A 20,528-nucleotide genomic window follows, 5' to 3' on the forward strand; every position below is an offset into this window, starting at 1 on the left:
ATTGTAGATCTACACAAGGCTGGAATGGGCTACAAGACCATCGCCAAGCAGCTTGGTGAGAAGGTGACAACAGTTGGTGCGATTATTCGCAAATGGAAGAAACACAAAAGAACTGTCAATCTCCCTCGGCCTGGGGCTCCATGCAAGATCTCACCTCGTGGAGTTGCAATGATCATGAGAACGGTGAGGAATTAGCCCAGAATTACACGGGAGGATCTTGTCAATGATCTCAAGGCAGCTGGGACCATAGTCACCAAGAAAACAGTTGGTAACACACTACGCCGTGAAGGACTGAAATCCTGCAGCGCCCGCAATTTCCCCCTGCTCAAGAAAGCACATATGCATGCCCGTCTGAAGTTTGCCAATGAACATCTGAATGATTCAGAGGACAACTGGGTGAAAGTGTTGTGGTCAGATGAGACCAAAATGGAGCTCTTTGGCATCAACTCAACTCGCAGTGTTTGGAGGATGTGGAATGCTGTCTATGACCCAAAGAACACCATCCCCACCGTCAAACATGGAGGTGGAAACATTATGCTTTGGGGGTGTTTTCTGCTAAGGGGACAGGACAACGTCACCGCATCAAAGGGACGATGGACGGGGCCATGTACCGTCAAATCTTGGGTGAGAACCTCCTTCCCTCTGCCAGGGCATTGAAAATGGGTCGTGGATGAGTATTCCAGCATGACAATGACCCAAAACACACGGCCAAGGCAACAAAGGAGTGGCTCAAGAAGAAGCACATTAAGGTCCTGGAGTGGCCTAGCCAGTCTCCAGACCTTAATCCCATAGAAAATCTGTGGAGAGAGCTGAAGGTTCGAGTTGCCAAACGTCAGCCTCGAAACCTTAATGACTTGGAGAAGATCTGCAAAGAGGAGTGGAACAAAATCTCTCCTGAGATGTGTGCAAACCTGGTGGCCAACTACAAGAATCGTCTGACCTCTGTGATTGCCAACAAAGGTTTTGCCACGAAGTACTAAGTCATGTTTTGCAGAGGGGTCAAATACTTATTTCCCTCATTAAAATGCCAATCAATTTATAAAAATTTTGATATGCGTTTTTCTGGATTTTTTGTTGTTATTCTGTCTCTCACTGTTCAAATAAACCTGCCATTAAAATTATAGACTGATCATTTTTTTGTCAGTGGGCAAACGTACAAAATTCACAAGGGATAAGATACTTTTTTCCCTCACTGTACATGCCAATGTACAATTCTTTACAATGCTTCTCTTTTTCGTTGAACAGAAACACATTTTTGAACAATGACCGTTCGGGCATTTAAATATAGTGCATGACTGTGGTCCAACTTACAAACGGGTCTCAGGAACGAATTGGTTTCATAACCCGAGGAGTGCCGGTAATGTAACGAAATGTTTTATTTCTAGACTTGAAGCTTTCGTGACTGCAAGGATGCATACTCTGTTATTTTTTTCGGTCAAGTCACGTTGCCTCCCAACGCCCTCCCCGTTCTTGGAAGGATGTAAGTAACGAAGTTAAACTTTGGCTGCCGTGCAGTTTACTGCTAGACAGCCAGTTTATATCTATTTTCATATTCATATCCCTATTCCCAGTCTTCTATTCCCAGCTTTACACACTACCAGCACCATTGCCACACGTTATTTCGAGCGTGCAAGTTTAGCTTGCGCCTTTCTAATTTTCCAGATATAAAAACATAGACATAACTTCAACCGAGATGAGGGATTCAAATTGAGCAATCATGTGAAGGATGTAATTAACCAAGTTAAACTTTAGCTGCCGTGCAGTTTACTGCTAGACAGCCAGTTTAGATTTATTTTCATAATCATATCCTTATTCCCAGTCTGTTACCCCCAGCTTCACACACTACCATCACCATTGCCACACGTTAGTGTTCATCTTGCTCATTTCTAATCCCCCCCCCCCCCCCCGGCAGCATAACAAAAGGCTGCTTAATCTTAGATTTCTTATCTACTTCCGCCCCCTGCATCACAAGGCTTCAGTTTGAGTTCCATGCGTTGCCTCCCAACGCCCTCCCCGTTCCTCACATCGTTGCCTCCCAATCCACAGCCCGCCCATACACTCACCATGGCCCCTCCCTCCCTCCATCCCCGGCGACAATATAATTCCTCGTCACAGCCATCTTTTAGACACACTTAAGCGGTTGTGCTTTCGCTACGTTGTCCCCACCTGAAGAAGGACGCTTGTGTTGCGCCCGAAACGTCGTGATTTAATTGAGTTGTTTTATCTTAAATTTTCAACATTTATTCAGAGCCCCAGGTGACATGAGCATTATGAGGGTTCAATAATATATAAAGGGAGAGCGTTCGAGATGTCTGCAGAAGTGCCCTACAATTTGCCAAGCTTGGAGCCACTCCTCGATAGTATAGTGGTTAGTATCCCCGCCTGTCACGCGGGAGACCGGGGTTCAATTCCCCGTCGGGGAGAGCTGTTTTTTTTAACGTGATTTTTTCCACTCACGTTTATTATATTTATCAAATCTTGCTGTTCACTTCTGTCACATGATTTCCACCAATAATTAAATAAGCAGTGGAACTCAAAACATTTGTCAGTTTTATATCAAGCATATAATCACATGTAATACATTGAGATTACATGTGATGATATATATACAATATATATACAACAAAGAGCAGTCTGTCTCAACGGGCGACTGCTCACCTGGTCACGGCTTAGTGTCCTTAGGGGTGGCTCGGGACTCTAGTTTGGGCCCTCTGTTGTTCAGCCTGTATTTGCTACCGCTTGGACACAATTTTTCGTCTCCATGGCTTAAATCTACACTTTTATACTCACGATTCACAGATTTATCTTAAGACTATGACTGACACCAAAGTTGTAGTTTCCGTACTACATCACGTTGTCTTGCTGAGGTCAAGTCGTGGATGTACCTAAACTTTCGTAAATTTAATTGTGGTAAGAGAGAGATTATGTTTTTGAGCTCTCCCCATTAAGTGCGTTCAAGTTTCTTGTTTTAGTGTGGCCATGTACGGGAGTGTGAGGTCAGAAACGTGGTTGTTATCCTAGACCCCAGTTTGATATTTGAAGCTCACGTATGTAATATTACCCACATCTAGTGCTGTTCCTTACTGGTGCCGAGAGGCTGGTGCATGCCTTCATACCATCTAGGTTGGATTACTACAATGCCTTGCTTGAATGGGACCTGGGCCTCCACTAGGTCGTCTCGGCCTCAAATGAGTACCTGGTGCAGTGTGTAAACAATGCCAGTGGGGAGACAAAGGCGGCCCGGCGTGGCGCTGGCCACTCACCCCCTCGTGTGCCGTACCGGCCTTGATATGAGCTTGTCACTAACAGCACTAGCCCCAACAGTCCGTTAAGGCTATTCGGTGGATCTTTGCTTTTGTGAAATTGTGGTGACTCATTGCCCATCTTCCGACGACGAACTAGCATCAGGACTCAATTTAAGTGAAAATGAAAGTGTTTTATTTTATTTACTATACAGTGTTACATGCAAATGTACACTTTCTTTACAATGCTTTCCTTTTTTGTTGAACGAAAACATTTTATAACAATGACCGTACGGGCATTTAAATATAGTGCATTACTGTGGTCCTCCGTACGAAGGGGTCTAAGGAACGAATTGGTTTCGTAACCCGAGGAGTGCCGGTAATGTAACGGAATGTTTTATCTTGAAATTTCAAAATTTATTCAGAAACCCAGGTGACATGAGCATTATGAGGGTTCAATAATATCTTCAGGGAGAGCGTTTCAGATGTCTGCAGAAGTGCCTTACAATTTGGCGAAGCTCGCAGCCACTCCTCGATAGTATAGTGGTTAGTATCCCCGCCTGTCACGCGGGAGCCCGGGGTTCTATTCCCCGTCGGGGAGAGCTGGACTTTTTTTAACGTGATTTTTTTCCACTCACGTTCTGTCACGTGATTTCCACCAATAATTAAATAAGCAGTGGATCTCAAAACATTTGTCAGTTTTATATCAATAATCGCATGTAATAAATTGAGATTACATGTGATTATATATATACAATATATACACAACAAAGATCAGTCTGTCTCAACGGGCGACTGCTCACATGATCACGGCTTAGTGTCCTTAGGGGTGGCTCGGGGATCTAGTTTGGGCCCTCTGTTGTTCAGCCTGTATTTGCTACCGCTTGGCCACAATTTTTCGTCTCCACTGCTTAAATCTACACTTTTATACTCACGATTCACAGATTTAACTTAAGACTATGACTGACACCAAAGTTGTAGTTTCCGTACTACATCACGTTGTCTTGCTGAGGTCAAGTCGTGGATGCACCAAAACTTTCGTAAATTTAATTGTGGTAAGAGAGAGATTATGTTTTTGAGCTCTCCCCATTAAGTGCGTTCAAGTTTCTTGTTTTAGTGTGGCCATGTACGGGAGTGTGAGGTCAGAAACGTGGTTGTTTTCCTAGACCCCAGTTTGACATTTGAAGCTCACGTATGTAATATTACCCACATCTAGTGCTGTTCCTTACTGGTGCCGGGAGGCTGGTGCATGCCTTCATACCATCTAGGTTGGATTACTACAATGCCTTGCTTGAATGGGACCTGGGCCTCCACTAGGTCGTCTCGGCCTCAAATGAGTACCTGGTGCAGTGTGTAAACAATGCCAGTGGGGAGACAAAGGCGGCCCGGCGTGGCGCTGGCCACTCACCCCCTCGTGTGCCGTGCCGGCCTTGATATGAGCTTGTCACTAACAGCACTTGCCCCAACAGTCCGTTAAGGCTATTCGGGGGATCTTTGCTTTTGTGAAATTGTGGTGACTCATTGCCCATCTTCCGACGACGAACTAGCATCAGGACTCAATGTAAGTGAAAATGAAAGTGTTTTATTTTATTTACTATACAGTGTTACATGCAAATGTACACTTTCTTTACAATGCTTTCCTTTTATTGTTGAACGGAAACACATTTTATAACAATGACCGTACGGCCATTTAAATATAGTACATTACTGTGGTCCAACTTACGAACGGGTCTCAGGAACGAATTGGTTTCGTAACCCGAGGAGTGCCGGTGATGTAACGGAATGTTTTATCTTGAATTTTAAACATTTATTCAGAGCCCCAGGTGACATTAGCAATATTAGGGTTCAATAATATCTTCAGGGAGAGCGTTCCAGACGTCTGCAGAAGTGTCTTACAATTTGGCAAAGCTCGCAGCCACTCCTCGATAGTATAGTGGTTAGTATCCCCGCCTGTCACGCGGGAGACCGGGGTTCAATTCCCCGTCGGGGAGAGCTGGTATTTTTTTACATTATTTTTATTTTATTTTTTTCCACTCACGTTTATTATTACTTACCAATGCTTGCCGTTCACTTCTGTCACATGATTTCCACCAATCATTAAATAAGCAGTGGAACTCAAAACACTTGTCAGTTTTATATCAAGCATATAAACCAATGTAATAAATTGAGATTACATGTGATTATATATATGCAACAAAGAGCAGTCTGTCTCAACGGGCGACTGCTCACCTGGTCACAGCTTAGTGTCCTTAGGGGTTGCTCGGGGCTCTAGTTTGGGCCCTCTGTTGTTCAGCCTGTATTTGCGACCGCTTGGCCACAATTTTTAGTCTTCATGGCTTAAATCTACACTTTTATACTTACGACCAGTGGCGGCTCGTCAATAGAGGGCGCAGGGGCGCCGCCCCCAACAATATTCAAGAAATATACATATACAAAATTTATATAAAAATACATAAATAAAATATTTTTTTCATACGATGTGCCGGCTGGTAGTAAGAAAAGCATCAGCATTTAATAAAAACTGGCTTTAATCGGTCAACTATTTTCTATGTTTTTCAATGTGTTTCATGCGGGGCGCCGGACAAATGGATGTCTATGTGAGACTTTAAATTTTCGGACAGCATGTGACCTGAAGCTGGTCTCTAATTGGTTTCTTAAAGATTCTCCTCGGGGCGCAAGTCGTTGCGTCCCTGGCCAATCAGAATTGGATACATGTTATTTTATCCAATCTGATTGGTTCTCGTCACCTGTCATTCAACTTTACGCTCTGGGCCACTACTGCGAGTGCGCAGGCGACACCACTTTGACACTTGCTAGGCTGATCAAATTTTTTGTGTAAACAATGGCAGCAGTTCATCCAAATTCTGTAATTTATTTACAAAAAAACCCTTTCACAAGGCTTTCGCTGGAAGAAATAAAAAAGATAAAGGATCTCGGACCGGACCAACCCGATTTACAAATCCAGCAGCAGGCCAGTGACAGAGGACGAAGCTACACACGAAGCTTCACCCGCGCTTGTTATGAGAAACGGAGGTGGCTGGCTGGATGTGATGTTAGCAATTCTCTTTTTTGTTTTCCCTGTCTTTTATTTCAAAGTGTCGGCACTGAAGTTTTGTGGACAAGGACGGGGGTAAGAGACCTCAAACATCTCTCTGACAAATGCAAACGTCATGAAAGTAGCCGCAGCCATATTGATAATAGCATGAAACTAACGTTTTTATGTTCAAGTAGGAAACATGCTTTTTGGTACTTTGGTCTGAAATGTATATAAAAGAGAAACATTTATGTTCAAGTAGGAAACATGCTTTTTGGTACTTTGGTCTGAAATGTATATAAAAGAGAAACATTTATGTTCAAGTAGGAAACATGCTTTTTGGTACTTTGGTCTGAAATGTATATAAAAGAGAAACATTTATGTTCAAGTAGGAAACATGCTTTTTGGTACTTCTTTTGGTCTGAAATGTAAATAAAGATCATCAAAATTTATATTCAAGTAGTCAAAATGGTTTTTGGTACTGCTTTATATTTATTTGCCCCCCTCAATAAAATAAAAAAATGCGCCCCCCCAAAAATAAATATCACCAGCCGCCACTGCTTACGACTCACAGATTTATCTGAAGACTATGACACCAAAGTTGTAGTTTCCGTACTACATCAAGTTGTCTTGCTGAGGTCAAGTCGTGGATCCACCGAAACTTTCGTAAATTTAATTGTGGTAAGAGAGAGATTATGTTTTTGAGCTCTCCCCATTAAGTGCGTTCAAGTTTCTGGTTTCAGTGTGGCCATGTACGGGAGTGTGAGGTCAGAAATGTGGGTATTATCCTAGACCCCAGTTTGACATTTGAAGCTCACGTATGTAATATTACCCACATCTAGTGCTGTTCCTTACTGGTGCCGAGAGGCTGGTGCATGCCTTCATACCATCGAGGTTGGATTACTACAATGCCTTGCTTGAATGGGACCTGGGCCTCCACTAGGTCGTCTCGGCCTCAAATGAGTACCTGGTGCAGTGTGTAAACAATGCCAGTGGGGAGACAAAGGCGGCCCGGCGTGGCGCTGGCCACTCACCCCCTCGTGTGCCGTGCCGGCCTTGATATGAGCTTGTCACTAACAGCAATTGCCCCAACAGTCCGTTAAGGCTATTCGGGGGATCTTTGCTTTTGTGAAATTGTGGTGACTCATTGCCCATCTTCCGACGACGAACTAGCATCAGGACTCAATGTAAGTGAAAATGAAAGTGTTTTATTTTATTTACTATACAGTGTGTTACATGCAAATGTACATGTTTTTTACAATGCTTCCATTTATTGTTGAACGGAAACACATGTTATAACATTTACCGTACGTCCATTTAAATATAGTACATTACCGTGGTCCAACTTACGAACGGGTCTCAGGAACGAATTGGTTTCGTAACCCGAGGAGTGCCGGTGATGTAACGGAATGTTTTATCTTGAATTTTAAACAATTTTTTCAGAGCCCCAGGTGACATTAGCAATATTAGGGTTCAATAATATCTTCAGGGAGAGCGTTCCCGACGTCTGCAGAAGTGTCTTACAATTTGGCGAAGCTCGCAGCCACTCCTCGATAGTATAGTGGTTAGTATCCCCGCCTGTCACGCGGGAGACCGGGGTTCAATTCCCCGTCGGGGAGAGCTGGTATTTTTTTACATGATTTATTTTTTTTTCCACTCACGTTTATTATTACTTACCAATGCTTGCCGTTCACTTCTGTCACATGATTTCCACCAATCATTAAATAAGCAGTGGAACTAAAAACACTTGTCAGTTTTATATCAAGCATATAATCAAATGTAATAAATTGAGATTACATTACATCTATATATATAAAATCGCAAATCTGTCTGTCTGTCTGTCGCCGGACCATACGCAGTTTCATTGGACGGCGGTTGCCCCTGGCAACGGGTAGCGACGCATTCGCTGCGGGGTGGACGCCATTTTTAATTCCCGTTAAAAATATGCGCACGCAATAACACAAGAATCTGAAGTAAATTCATCAAAGTTTCACGTCCTCTTCACTCCCCCCCCCCACCCCAATGTGTGCAATTACTATTATAGGGTCGGTAGATAATAAAATTATAGCGATTAGACAGTATTATTGTAGCACGGGGGGGGGGGGGGGTTAACGGCCCCAGTACCCAGCCTCAGCCGGGTGGGCAATTTAGGCGAGGCCGGAGGCTCTGCACGGTACTAGGCCTCGACACCCCACCACACTATAGGCCGTACATATTACTGCACAGCGGCCGAGGAGATCGTGGCTGGGGGGGGGGGGGGGGGGCAGGGGTAGCAGCCCATATGTGTATATATGTAAGGTTATTAAGAAATATATTTTTCACCCGGGCAACGCCAGGTACTTATGCTAGTAATATCTGAAGGGAGAGCGTTCCAGACGTCTGCAGAAGTGCCTTACAATTTGGCGAAGCTCGCAGCCACTCCTCGATAGTATAGTGGTTAGTATCCCCGCCTGTCACGCGGGAGACCGGGGTTCAATTCCCCGTCGGGGAGAGCTGGTATTTTTTTACATTATTTTTATTTTATTTTTTTCCACTCACGTTTATTATTACTTACCAATGCTTGCCGTTCACTTCTGTCACATGATTTCCACCAATCATTAAATAAGCAGTGGAACTCAAAACACTTGTCAGTTTTATATCAAGCATATAAACCAATGTAATAAATTGAGATTACATGTGATTATATATATGCAACAAAGAGCAGTCTGTCTCAACGGGCGACTGCTCACCTGGTCACAGTTTAGTGTCCTTAGGGGTTGCTCGGGGCTCTAGTTTGGGCCCTCTGATGTTCAGCCTGTATTTGCGACCGCTTGGCCACAATTTTTAGTCTTCATGGCTTAAATCTACACTTTTATACTTACGACTCACAGATGTATCTGAAGACTATGACTTGACACCAAAGTTGTAGTTTCCGTACTACATCAAGTTGTCTTGCTGAGGTCAAGTCGTGGATCCACCGAAACTTTCGTAAATTTAATTGTGGTAAGAGAGAGATTATGTTTTTGAGCTCTCCCCATTAAGTGCGTTCAAGTTTCTGGTTTTAGTGTGGCCATGTACGGGAGTGTGAGGTCAGAAACGTGGGTATTATCCTAGACCCCAGTTTGACATTTGAAGCTCACGTACGTAATATTACCCACATCTAGTGCTGTTCCTTACTGGTGCCGAGAGGCTGGTGCATGCCTTCATACCATCGAGGTTGGATTACGACAATGCCTTGCTTGAATGGGACCTGGGCCTCCACTAGGTCGTCTCGGCCTCAAATGAGTACCTGGTGCAGTGTGTAAACAATGCCAGTGGGGAGACAAAGGCGGCCCGGCGTGGCGCTGGTCACTCACCCCCTCGTGTGCCGTGCCGGCCTCGATATGAGCTTGTCACTAACAGCACTTACCCCAACAGTCCATTAAGGTTATTCGGGGGATCTTTGCTTTTGTGAAATTGTGGTGACTCATTGCCCATCTTCCGACGACGAACTAGCATCAGGACTCAATGTAAATGAAAATGAAAGTGTTTTATTTTATTTACTATACAGTGTGTTACATGCAAATGTACATGTTTTTTACAATGCTTCCATTTATTGTTGAACGGAAACACATGTTATAACATTTACCGTACGTCCATTTAAATATAGTACATTACTGTGGTCCAACTTACGAACGGGTCTCAAGAACGAATTGGTTTCGTAATCCGAGGAGTGCCCGTGATGTAACGGAATGTTTTATCTTGAATTTTCAACAATTTTTTCAGAGCCCCAGGTGACATTAGCAAGATTAGGGTTCAATAATATCTGAAGGGAGAGCGTTTCAGACGTCTGCAGAAGTGCCTTACAATTTGAACCTCGCAGCCACTCCTCGATAGTATAGTGGTTAGTATCCCCGCCTGTCACGCGGGAGACCGGGGTTCAATTCCCCGTCGGGGAGAGCTGGTATTTTTTAACATGATTTATATTTTATTTTTTTCCACTCACGTTTATTATTACTTACCAATGCTTGCCGTTCACTTCTGTCACATGATTTCCACCAATCATTAAATAAGCAGTGGAACTCAAAACACTTGTCAGTTTTATATCAAGCATATCATCGAATGTAATAAATTGAGATTACATTACATCTATATATATAAAATCGCAAATCTGTCTGTCTGTCTGTCGCCGGACCATACGCAGTTTCATTGGACAGCGGTTGCCCCTGGCAACGGGTAGCGACGCATTCGCTGCAGGGTGGACGCCATTTTTAATTCCCGTTAAAAATATGCGCACGCAATAACACGCGAATCTGAGGTAAATTAATCAAAGTTTCACGTCCTCTTCACTCCCCCCCCACCCCAATGTGTGCAATTACTATTATAGGGTCGGTAGATAATAAAATTGTAGCGATTAGACAGTATTATTGTAGCGCGGGGAGGGGGGGTTAACGGCCCCAGTACCCAGCCTCAGCCAGGTGGGGAAGTTAGGCGAGGCCGGAGGCTCTGCACGGTACTAGGCCTCGACACCCCACCACACTATAGGCCGTACATATTACTGCACAGCGGCCGAGGAGATCGTGGCTGGGGGGGGGGGGCAGGGGTAGCAGCCCATCTGTGTATATATGTAAGGTTTTTAAGAAATATATTTTTCACCCAGGCAAAGCCGGGTACTTCCGCTAGTGTGATTTTATATATATACAACAAAGAGCAGTCTGTCTCAACGGGCGACTGCTCACCTGGTCACAGCGTAGTGTCCTTAGGAGTTCCTCGGGGCTCTAGTTTGGGCCCTCTGTTGTTCAGCCTGTATTTGCGACTGCTTGGCCACAATTTTTAGTCTTCATGGCTTAAATCTACTCTTTTATACTTACGACTCACAGATTTATCTGAAGACTATGACTGACACCAAAGTTGTAGTTTCTGTACTACATCACGTTGTCTTGCTGAGGTCAAGTCGTGGATGCACCAAAACTTTCGTAAATTTAATTGTGGTAAGAGAGAGATTATGTTTTTGAGCTCTTCCCATTAAGTGCGTTCAAGTTTCTGGTTTTAGTGTGGCCATGTACGGGAGTGTGAGGTCAGAAACGTGGGTATTATCCTAGACCCCAGTTTGACATTTGAAGCTCACGTACGTAATATTACCCACATCTAGTGCTGTTCCTTACTGGTGCCAAGAGGCTGGTGCATGCCTTCATACCATCTAGGTTGGATTACTACAATGCCTTGCTTGAATGGGACCTGGGCCTCCACTAGGTCGTCTCGGCCTCAAATGAGTACCTGGTGCAGTGTGTAAACAATGCCAGTGGGGAGACAAAGGCGGCCCGGCGTGGCGCTGGTCACTCACTCCCTCGTGTGCCGTGCCGGCCTTGATATGAGCTTGTCACTAACAGCACTTGCCCCAACAGTCCGTTAAGGCTATTCGGGGGATCTTTGCTTTTGTGAAATTGTGGTGACTCATTGCCCATCTTCCGACGACGAACTAGCATCAGGACTCAATGTAAGTGAAAATGAAAGTGTTTTATTTTATTTACTATACAGTGTGTTACATGCAAATGTACATGATTTTTACAATGCTTCCCTTTATTGTTGAACGGAAACACATGTTATAACATTTACCGTACGTCTATTTAAATATAGTACATTACTGTGGTCCAACTTACGAACGGGTCTCAGGAACGAATTGGTTTCGTAACCCGAGGAGTGCCGGTGATGTAACGGAATGTTTTATCTTGAATTTTCAACAATTTTTTCAGAGCCCCAGGTGACATTAGCAAGATTAGGGTTCAATAATATCTGAAGGGAGAGCGTTCCAGACGTCTGCAGAAGTGCCTTACAATTTGGCAAAGCTCGCAGCCACTCCTCGATAGTATAGTGGTTAGTATCCCAGCCTGTCACGCGGGAGATCGGGGTTCAATTCCCCGTCGTGGAGAGCTGGTATTTTTTTACATGATTTTTATTTTATTTTTTTCCACTCACGTTTATTATTACTTACCAATGCTTGCCGTTCACTTCTGTCACATGATTTCCACCAATCATTAAATAAGCAGTGGAACTCAAAACACTTGTCAGTTTTATATCAAGCATATAAACCAATGTAATAAATTGAGATTACATGTGATTATGTATATGCAACAAAGAGCAGTCTGTCTCAACGGGCGACTGCTCACCTGGTCACAGCTTAGTGTCCTTAGGGGTTGCTCGGGGCTCTAGTTTGGGCCCTCTGTTGTTCAGCCTGTATTTGCTACCGCTTGGCCACAATTTTTAGTCTTCATGGCTTAAATCTACACTTTTATACTCACGACTGACAGTTTTATCTTAAGATTTTGGGGCCGTCCATAAATGACGTCACGCAATTTGGGCAGATTTTTTACCCCCCCCCCCTCCCCCCCTCGTCACGCGGCGTCACAAAAAGTCAGACCCCTTCAAATATGACGTCACAAAACGTTGTCCCCCCCCAAAAAAACATTTCCATTTTGAAAATAAAACATGCTTCAAATCACTTTAAACTATTGTCATTGTAGTGCGTATTTAATGTGGCGTTGCACTCTGATGTTGTAGGAGAAAACACGTATTAAAAAGGAGGCGTTGGAAAGATGAAATTTAGCATAAAATTCACTTGAAAATATTCATCGTCTAACTAAAACTGCAGATGTTCAGATTATTAAATATTCAAATTATCTCATAGTTATAAAATATTAAAAGTAATATTAAATTTAAAAAATACTTGAAACTTTGTAGGAAAACGAAGAAAAATGGAGAATATAATTATAACAATCACATATTCAATCCACAGAATGAAAAGCCCTGGTAGAATCATTTAAATCAAAATGTTTAATAACAATAATTCAAAATTTTTACTAAATGTATGCTTCTCCATTCTCTCATGGAGAAGAAAAATGCTTCTTCATGCAATAAATAAAAGGTGACCTTAGTAAATGTAAATAATCAAATAGTTAATCATCAAAATTAATCAAAATTTGTGTTGTTATAACAATTCTATTTAATTAAGTGGAACGTGTTGTTTATATTTATTTAAAGTTGCGCATTTTGATGTGACGTCGCATTTCTCAAATCACCCTACCCCCTCGTCACATTTCGTCATAAATGTCTGACCACCCTCCCCCCCTAGGTGCGTGACGTCATTTATGGACCCCCCTATGACTGACACCAAAGTTGTAGTTTCCGTACTATATCACGTTGTCTTGCTGAGGTCAAGTCGTGGATGCACCGAAACTTTCTTAAATTAAATTGTAGTAAGAGAGATATTATGTTTTTGAGCTCTCCCCATCGAGTGCGTTAATTTTTCTGGTTTTAGTGTGGCCATGTACTGGAGTGTGAGGTCAGAAACGTGGCTGTTATCCTAGTCCCCAGTTTGACATTTGAAGCTCACGTATGTAATATTACCCACATCTAGTGCTGTTCCTTACTGGTGCCGAGAGGCTGGTGCATGCCTTTATATCATCTAGGTTGGATTACTACAATGCCTTTCTTAAATGGGACCTGGTCCTCCACTAGGTCGACTCGGCCTCAAATTTGTACCTGGTGCGGTGTGTAAACAATGCCAGTGGGGAGACAAAGGCGGCCCGGCGTGGCGCTGGCCACTCACCCCCTCGTGTGCCGTGCCGGCCTTGATATGAGCTTGTCACTAACAGCACCTGCCCCAACAGTCCGTTAAGGCTATTCGGGGGATCTTTGCTTTTGTGAAATTGTGGTGACTCATTGCCCATCTTCCGACGACGAACTAGCATCAGGACTCAATGTAAGTGCAAATGAAAGTGTTTTATTTTATTTACTATACAGTGTGTTACATGCAAATGTACATGGTCTTTACAATGCTTCCATTAATTGTTGAACGGAAACACATGTTATAACATTTACCGTACGTCCATTTAAATAGAGTATATTACTGTGGTCCAACTTATGAACGGGTCTCAGGAACGAATTGGTTTCGTAACCCGAGGAGTGCCGGTGATGTAACGGAATGTTTTATCTTGAATTTTCAACAATTTTTTCAGAGCCCCAGGTGACATTAGCAAGATTAGGGTTCAATAATATCTGAAGGGAGAGCGTTCCAGACGTCTGCAGAAGTGCCTTACAATTTGGCGAAGCTCGCAGCCACTCCTCGATAGTATAGTGGTTAGTATCCCCGCCTGTCACGCGGGAGACCGGGGTTCAATTCCCCGTCGGGGAGAGCTGGTATTTTTTACATGATTTTCATTTTATTTTTTTCCACTCACGTTTATTATTACTTACCAATGCTTGCCGTTCACTTCTGTCACATGATTTCCACCAATCATTAAATAAGCAGTGGATCTCAAAACACTTGTCAGTTTTATATCAAGCATATAATCACATGTAATAAATTGAGATTACATGTGATTTTATATATATACAACAAAGAGCAGTCTGTCTCAACGGGCGACTGCTCACCTGGTCACAGCTTAGTGTCCTTAGGGGTTGCTCGGGGCTCTAGTTTGGGCCCTCTGTTGTTCAGCCTGTATTTGCGACCGCTTGGCCACAATTTTTAGTCTTCATGGCTTAAATCTACACTTTTATACTTACGACTCACAGATTTATCTGAAGACTATGACTGACACCAAAGTTGTAGTTTCCGTACTACATCAAGTTGTCTTGCTGAGGTCAAGTCGTGGATCCACCGAAACTTTCGTAAATTTAATTGTGGTAACAGAGAGATTATGTTTTTGAGCTCTCCCCATTAAGTGCGTTCAAGTTTCTGGTTTCAGTGTGGCCATGTACGGGAGTGTGAGGTCAGAAACGTGGGTAATATCCTAGACCCCAGTTTGACATTTGAAGCTCACGTACGTAATATTACCCACATCTAGTGCTGTTCCTTACTGGTGCCGAGAGGCTGGTGCATGCCTTCATACCATCTAGGTTGGATTACTACAATGCCTTGCTTGAATGGGACCTGGGCCTCCACTAGGTCGTCTCGGCCTCAAATGAGTACCTGGGGCAGTGTGTAAACAATGCCAGTGGGGAGACAAAGGCGGCCCGGCGTGGCGCTGGCCACTCACCCCCTCGTGTGCCGTGCCGGCCTTGATATGAGCTTGTCACTAACAGCACTTGCCCCAACAGTCCGTTAAGGCTATTCGGGGGATCTTTGCTTTTGTGAAATTGTGGTGACTCATTGCCCATCTTCCGACGACGAACTAACATCACGACTCAATGTAAGTGAAAATGAAAGTGTTTTATTTTATTTACTATACAGTATGTTACATGTAAATGTACATGTTTTTTACAATGCTTCCATTTATTGTTGAACGGAAACACATGTTATAACATTTACCGTACGTCCATTTAAATATAGTACATTACCGTGGTCCAACTTACGAACGGGTCTCAGGAACGAATTGGTTTCGTAACCCGAGGAGTGCCGGTGATATAACGGAATGTTTTATCTTGAATTTTCAACAATTTTTTCAGAGCCCCAGGTGACATTAGCAATATTAGGGTTCAATAATATCTTCAGGGAGAGCGTTCCAGACGTCTGCAGAAGTGCCTTACAATTTGGCGAAGCTCACAGCCACTCCTCGATAGTATAGTGGTTAGTATCCCCGCCTGTCACGCGGGAGACCGGGGTTCAATTCCCCGTCGGGGAGAGCTGGTATTTTTTTACATGATTTTTATTTTATTTTTTTCCACTCACGTTTATTATTACTTACCAATACTTGCCGTTCACTTCTGTCACATGATTTCCACCAATCATTAAATAAGCAGTGGATCTCAAAACACTTGTCAGTTTTATATCAAGCATATAATCACATGTAATAAATTGAGATTACATTACATCTATATATATAAAATCGCAAATCTGTCTGTCTGTCTGTCGCCGGACCATACGCAGTTTCATTGGACGGCGGTTGCCCCTGGCAACGGGTAGCGACGCATTCGCTGCGGGGTGGACGCCATTTTTAATTCCCGTTAAAAATATGCGCACGCAATAACACGCGAATCTGAGGTAAATTCATCAAAGTTTCACGTCCTCTTCACTCCCCCCCCCCCACCCCAATGTGTGCAATTACTATTATAGGGTCGGTAGATAATAAAATTATAGCGATTAGACGGTATTATTGTAGCACGGCGGGGGGGTTAACGGCCCCAGTACCCAGCCTCAGCCGGGTGGGCAATTTAGGCGAGGCCGGAGGCTCTGCACGGTACTAGGCCTCGACACCCCACCACACTATAGGCCGTACATATTACTGCACAGCGGCCGAGGAGATCGTGGCTGCGGGGGGGGGGGGGGGGGGCAGGGGTAGCAGCCCATATGTGTATATATGTAAGGTTATTAAGAAATATATTTTTCACCCGGGCAACGCCAGGTACTTATGCTAGTAATATCTGAAGGGAGAGCGTTCCAGACGTCTGCAGAAGTGCCTTACAATTTGGCGAAGCTCGCAGCCACTCCTCGATAGTATAGTGGTTAGTATCCCCGCCTGTCACGCGGGAGACCGGGGTTCAATTCCCCGTCGGGGAGAGCTGGTATTTTTTTACATGATCTTCATTTTATTTTTTTACATGATCTTCATTTTATTTTTTTCCACTCACATTTATTATTACTTACCAATGCTTGCCCTTCACTTCTGTCACATGATTTCCACCAATCATTAAATAAGCAGTGGATCTCAAAACACTTGTCAGTTTTATATCAAGCGTATAATCACATGTAATAAATTGAGATTACATGTGATTTTATATATATATATACAACAAAGAGCAGTCTGTCTCAACGGGCGACTGCTCACCTGGTCACAGCTTAGTGTCCTTAGGGGTTGCTCGGGGCTCTAGTTTTGGCCCTCTGTTGTTCAGCCTGTATTTGCGACCGCTTGGCCACAATTTTTAGTCTTCATGGCTTAAATCTACACTTTTATACTTACGACTCACAGATTTATCTGAAGACTATGACTAACACCAAAGTTGTAGTTTCCGTACTACATCACGTTGTCTTGCTGAGGTCAAGTTGTGGATGCACCGAAACTTTCATAAATTTAATTGTGGTAAGAGAGAGAATATGTTTTTGAGCTCTCCCCATTAAGTGCGTTCAAGTTTCTGGTTTTAGTGTGGCCATGTACGGGAGTGTGAGGTCAGAAACGTGGGTTTTATCCTAGACCCCAGTTTGACATTTGAAGCTCACGTATGTAATATTACCCACATCTAGTGCTGTTCCTTACTGGTGCCGAGAGGCTGGTGCATGCCTTCATACCATCTAGGTTGGATTACTACAATGCCTTGCTTGAATGGGACCTGGGCCTCCACTAGGTCGTCTCGGCCTCAAATGAGTACCTGGTGCAGTGTGTAAACAATGCCAGTGGGGAGACAAAGGCGGCCCGGCGTGGCGCTGGTCACTCACCCCCTCGTGTGCCGTGCCGGCCTTGATATGAGCTTGTCACTAACAGCACTTGCCCCAACAGTCCGTTAAGGCTATTCGGGGGATCTTTGCTTTTGTGAAATTGTGGTGACTCATTGCCCATCTTCCGACGACGAACTAACATCACGACTCAATGTAAGTGAAAATGAAAGTGTTTTATTTTATTTACTATACAGTGTGTTACATGCAAATGTACATGTTTTTTACAATGCTTCCCTTTATTGTTGAACAGAAACACATGTTATAACATTTACCGTACGTCCATTTAAATATAGTACATTACTGTGGTCCAACTTACGAACGGGTCTCAGGAACGAATTGGTTTCGTAACCCGAGGAGTGCCGGTGATGTAACGGAATGTTTTATCTTGAATTTTCAACAATTTTTTCAGAGCCCCAGGTGACATTAGCAATATTAGGGTTCAATAATATCTTCAGGGAGAGCGTTCCAGACGTCTGCAGAAGTGCCTTACAATTTGGCGAAGCTCACAGCAACTCCTCGATAGTATAGTGGTTAGTATCCCCGCCTGTCACGCGGGAGACCGGGGTTCAATTCCCCGTCGGGGAGAGCTGGTATTTTTTTACATGATTTTTATTTTATTTTTTTCCACTCACGTTTATTATTACTTACCAATGCTTGCCGTTCACTTCTGTCACATGATTTCCACCAATCATTAAATAAGCAGTGGAACTCAAAACACTTGTCAGTTTTATATCAAGCATATAATCAAATGTAATAAATTGAGATTACATTACATCTATATATATAAAATCGCAAATCTGTCTGTCTGTCTGTCGCCGGACCATACGCAGTTTCATTGGACGGCGGTTGCCCCTGGCAACGGGTAGCGACGCATTTGCTGCGAGGTGGACGCCATTTTTAATTCCTGTTAAAAATATGCGCACGCAATAACACGCGAATCTGAAGTAAATTCATCAAAGTTTCACGTCCTCTTCACTCCCCCCCCACCCCAATGTGTGCAATTACTATTATAGGGTCGGTAGATAATAAAATTATAGCGATTAGACAGTATTATTGTAGCACGGGGGGGGGGGGGGGGTTAACGGCCCCAGTACCCAGCCTCAGCCGGGTGGGCAATTTAGGCGAGGCCGGAGGCTCTGCACGGTACTAGGCCTCGACACCCCACCACACTATAGGCCGTACATATTACTGCACAGCGGCCGAGGAGATCGTGGCTGGGGGGGGGGGGGGCAGGGGTAGCAGCCCATATGTGTATATATGTAAGGTTATTAAGAAATATATTTTTCACCCGGGCAACGCCAGGTACTTATGCTAGTAATATCTGAAGGGAGAGCGTTCCAGACGTCTGCAGAAGTGCCTTACAATTTGGCGAAGCTCGCAGCCACTCCTCGATAGTATAGTGGTTAGTATCCCCGCCTGTCACGCGGGAGACCGGGGTTCAATTCCCCCCCCTGGGAGAGCTGGTTTTTTTAACATGATTTTTTTCCACTCACCTTTTGTCACGTGATTTCCACCTATAATTAAATAAGCAGTGGATCTCAAAACATTTGTCAGTTTTATATCAAGCATATAATCACATGTAATAAATTGATATTACATGTGATGATATATATACAATATATATAACAAAGAGCAGTCTGTCTCAACGGGTGACTGCTCACCTGATCACAGCTTAGTGTCCTTAGGGGTTGCTCGGGGCTCTAGTTTGGGCCCTCTGTTGCTCAGCCTGTTTTTGCTACCGCTTGGCCACAATTTTTCGTCTCCATGGCTTAAATCTACACTTTTATACTCACGATTCACAGATTTGTCTTAAGACTATGACTGACACCAAAGTTGTAGTTTCCGTACTATATCACGTTGTCTTGCTGAGGTCAAGTCGTAGATCCACCTAAACTTTCTTAAATTAAATTGTGGTAAGAGATAGATTATGTTTTGGAGCTCTCCCCATCAAGTGCGTTCATTTTTCTGGTTTTAGTGTGGCCATGTACGGGAGTGTGAGGTCAGAAACGTCGGTGTTATCCTAGACCCAGTTTGACATTTGGAGTTCACGTATGTAATATTACCCACATCTAGTGCTGTTCCTTACTGGTGCCGAGAGGCTGGTGCATGCCTTCATACCATCTAGGTTGGATTACTACAATGCCTTGCTTGAATGGGACCTGGGTCTCCACTAGGTCGATTTGGCATCAAATGTGTACCTGGTGCGGTGTGTAAACAATGCCAGTGGGGAGACAAAGGCGGCCGGGCGTGACGCTGGCCACTCACCCCCTCGTGTGCCGTGCCGGCCTTCATATGAGCTGGTCATTAACAGCACTTGCCCCAACAGTCCGTTTAGGCTATTCGGGGGATCTTTGCTTTTGTGCAATTGTGGTGACTCATTGCCCATCTTCCGACGACGAACTAACATCACGACTCAATGTAAGTGAAAATGAAAGTGTTTTATTTTATTTACTATACAGTGTGTTACATGTAAATGTACATGTTTTTTACAATGCTTCCATTTATTGTTGAACGGAAACACATGTTATAACATTTACCGTACGTCCATTTAAATATAGTACATTACCGTGGTCCAACTTACGAACGGGTCTCAGGAACGAATTGGTTTCGTAACCCGAGGAGTGCCGGTGATATAACGGAATGTTTTATCTTGAATTTTCAACAATTTTTTCAGAGCCCCAGGTGACATTAGCAATATTAGGGTTCAATAATATCTTCAGGGAGAGCGTTCCAGACGTCTGCAGAAGTGCCTTACAATTTGGCGAAGCTCACAGCCACTCCTCGATAGTATAGTGGTTAGTATCCCCGCCTGTCACGCGGGAGACCGGGGTTCAATTCCCCGTCGGGGAGAGCTGGTATTTTTTTACATGATTTTTATTTTATTTTTTTCCACTCACGTTTATTATTACTTACCAATGCTTGCCGT

General features: G+C 43.7%; 10 non-coding genes across 10 annotated transcripts; all 10 read left to right on the forward strand.

The window, feature by feature from the left end:
- Positions 1 to 2,351: 2,351 nt before the first annotated feature.
- TRNAD-GUC (transfer RNA aspartic acid (anticodon GUC)) lies at positions 2,352 to 2,423 on the forward strand. The gene has a single exon. It is a non-coding gene; the product is annotated as a tRNA-Asp (tRNA).
- Positions 2,424 to 5,161: 2,738 nt separating this feature from the next.
- TRNAD-GUC (transfer RNA aspartic acid (anticodon GUC)) lies at positions 5,162 to 5,233 on the forward strand. Its single transcript has one exon. It is a non-coding gene; the product is annotated as a tRNA-Asp (tRNA).
- A 2,590-nt stretch (positions 5,234 to 7,823) lies between these two features.
- On the forward strand, positions 7,824 to 7,895 carry TRNAD-GUC (transfer RNA aspartic acid (anticodon GUC)). Its single transcript has one exon. It is a non-coding gene; the product is annotated as a tRNA-Asp (tRNA).
- Positions 7,896 to 8,695: 800 nt separating this feature from the next.
- On the forward strand, positions 8,696 to 8,767 carry TRNAD-GUC (transfer RNA aspartic acid (anticodon GUC)). The gene has a single exon. It is a non-coding gene; the product is annotated as a tRNA-Asp (tRNA).
- A 1,354-nt stretch (positions 8,768 to 10,121) lies between these two features.
- On the forward strand, positions 10,122 to 10,193 carry TRNAD-GUC (transfer RNA aspartic acid (anticodon GUC)). The gene has a single exon. It is a non-coding gene; the product is annotated as a tRNA-Asp (tRNA).
- A 4,160-nt stretch (positions 10,194 to 14,353) lies between these two features.
- On the forward strand, positions 14,354 to 14,425 carry TRNAD-GUC (transfer RNA aspartic acid (anticodon GUC)). Its single transcript has one exon. It is a non-coding gene; the product is annotated as a tRNA-Asp (tRNA).
- A 1,357-nt stretch (positions 14,426 to 15,782) lies between these two features.
- Positions 15,783 to 15,854, forward strand: TRNAD-GUC (transfer RNA aspartic acid (anticodon GUC)). The gene has a single exon. It is a non-coding gene; the product is annotated as a tRNA-Asp (tRNA).
- Positions 15,855 to 16,657: 803 nt separating this feature from the next.
- Positions 16,658 to 16,729, forward strand: TRNAD-GUC (transfer RNA aspartic acid (anticodon GUC)). The gene has a single exon. It is a non-coding gene; the product is annotated as a tRNA-Asp (tRNA).
- Positions 16,730 to 18,115: 1,386 nt separating this feature from the next.
- Positions 18,116 to 18,187, forward strand: TRNAD-GUC (transfer RNA aspartic acid (anticodon GUC)). The gene has a single exon. It is a non-coding gene; the product is annotated as a tRNA-Asp (tRNA).
- A 2,193-nt stretch (positions 18,188 to 20,380) lies between these two features.
- On the forward strand, positions 20,381 to 20,452 carry TRNAD-GUC (transfer RNA aspartic acid (anticodon GUC)). The gene has a single exon. It is a non-coding gene; the product is annotated as a tRNA-Asp (tRNA).
- The last annotated feature ends 76 nt before the right edge of the window (positions 20,453 to 20,528 follow it).

This window comes from Lethenteron reissneri, chromosome 6 (assembly GCF_015708825.2).
Source record: "Lethenteron reissneri isolate LAM-NWPU_2019-01 chromosome 6, ASM1570882v1, whole genome shotgun sequence".
In the NCBI taxonomy this organism is placed as follows: domain Eukaryota; kingdom Metazoa; phylum Chordata; class Hyperoartia; order Petromyzontiformes; family Petromyzontidae; genus Lethenteron; species Lethenteron reissneri.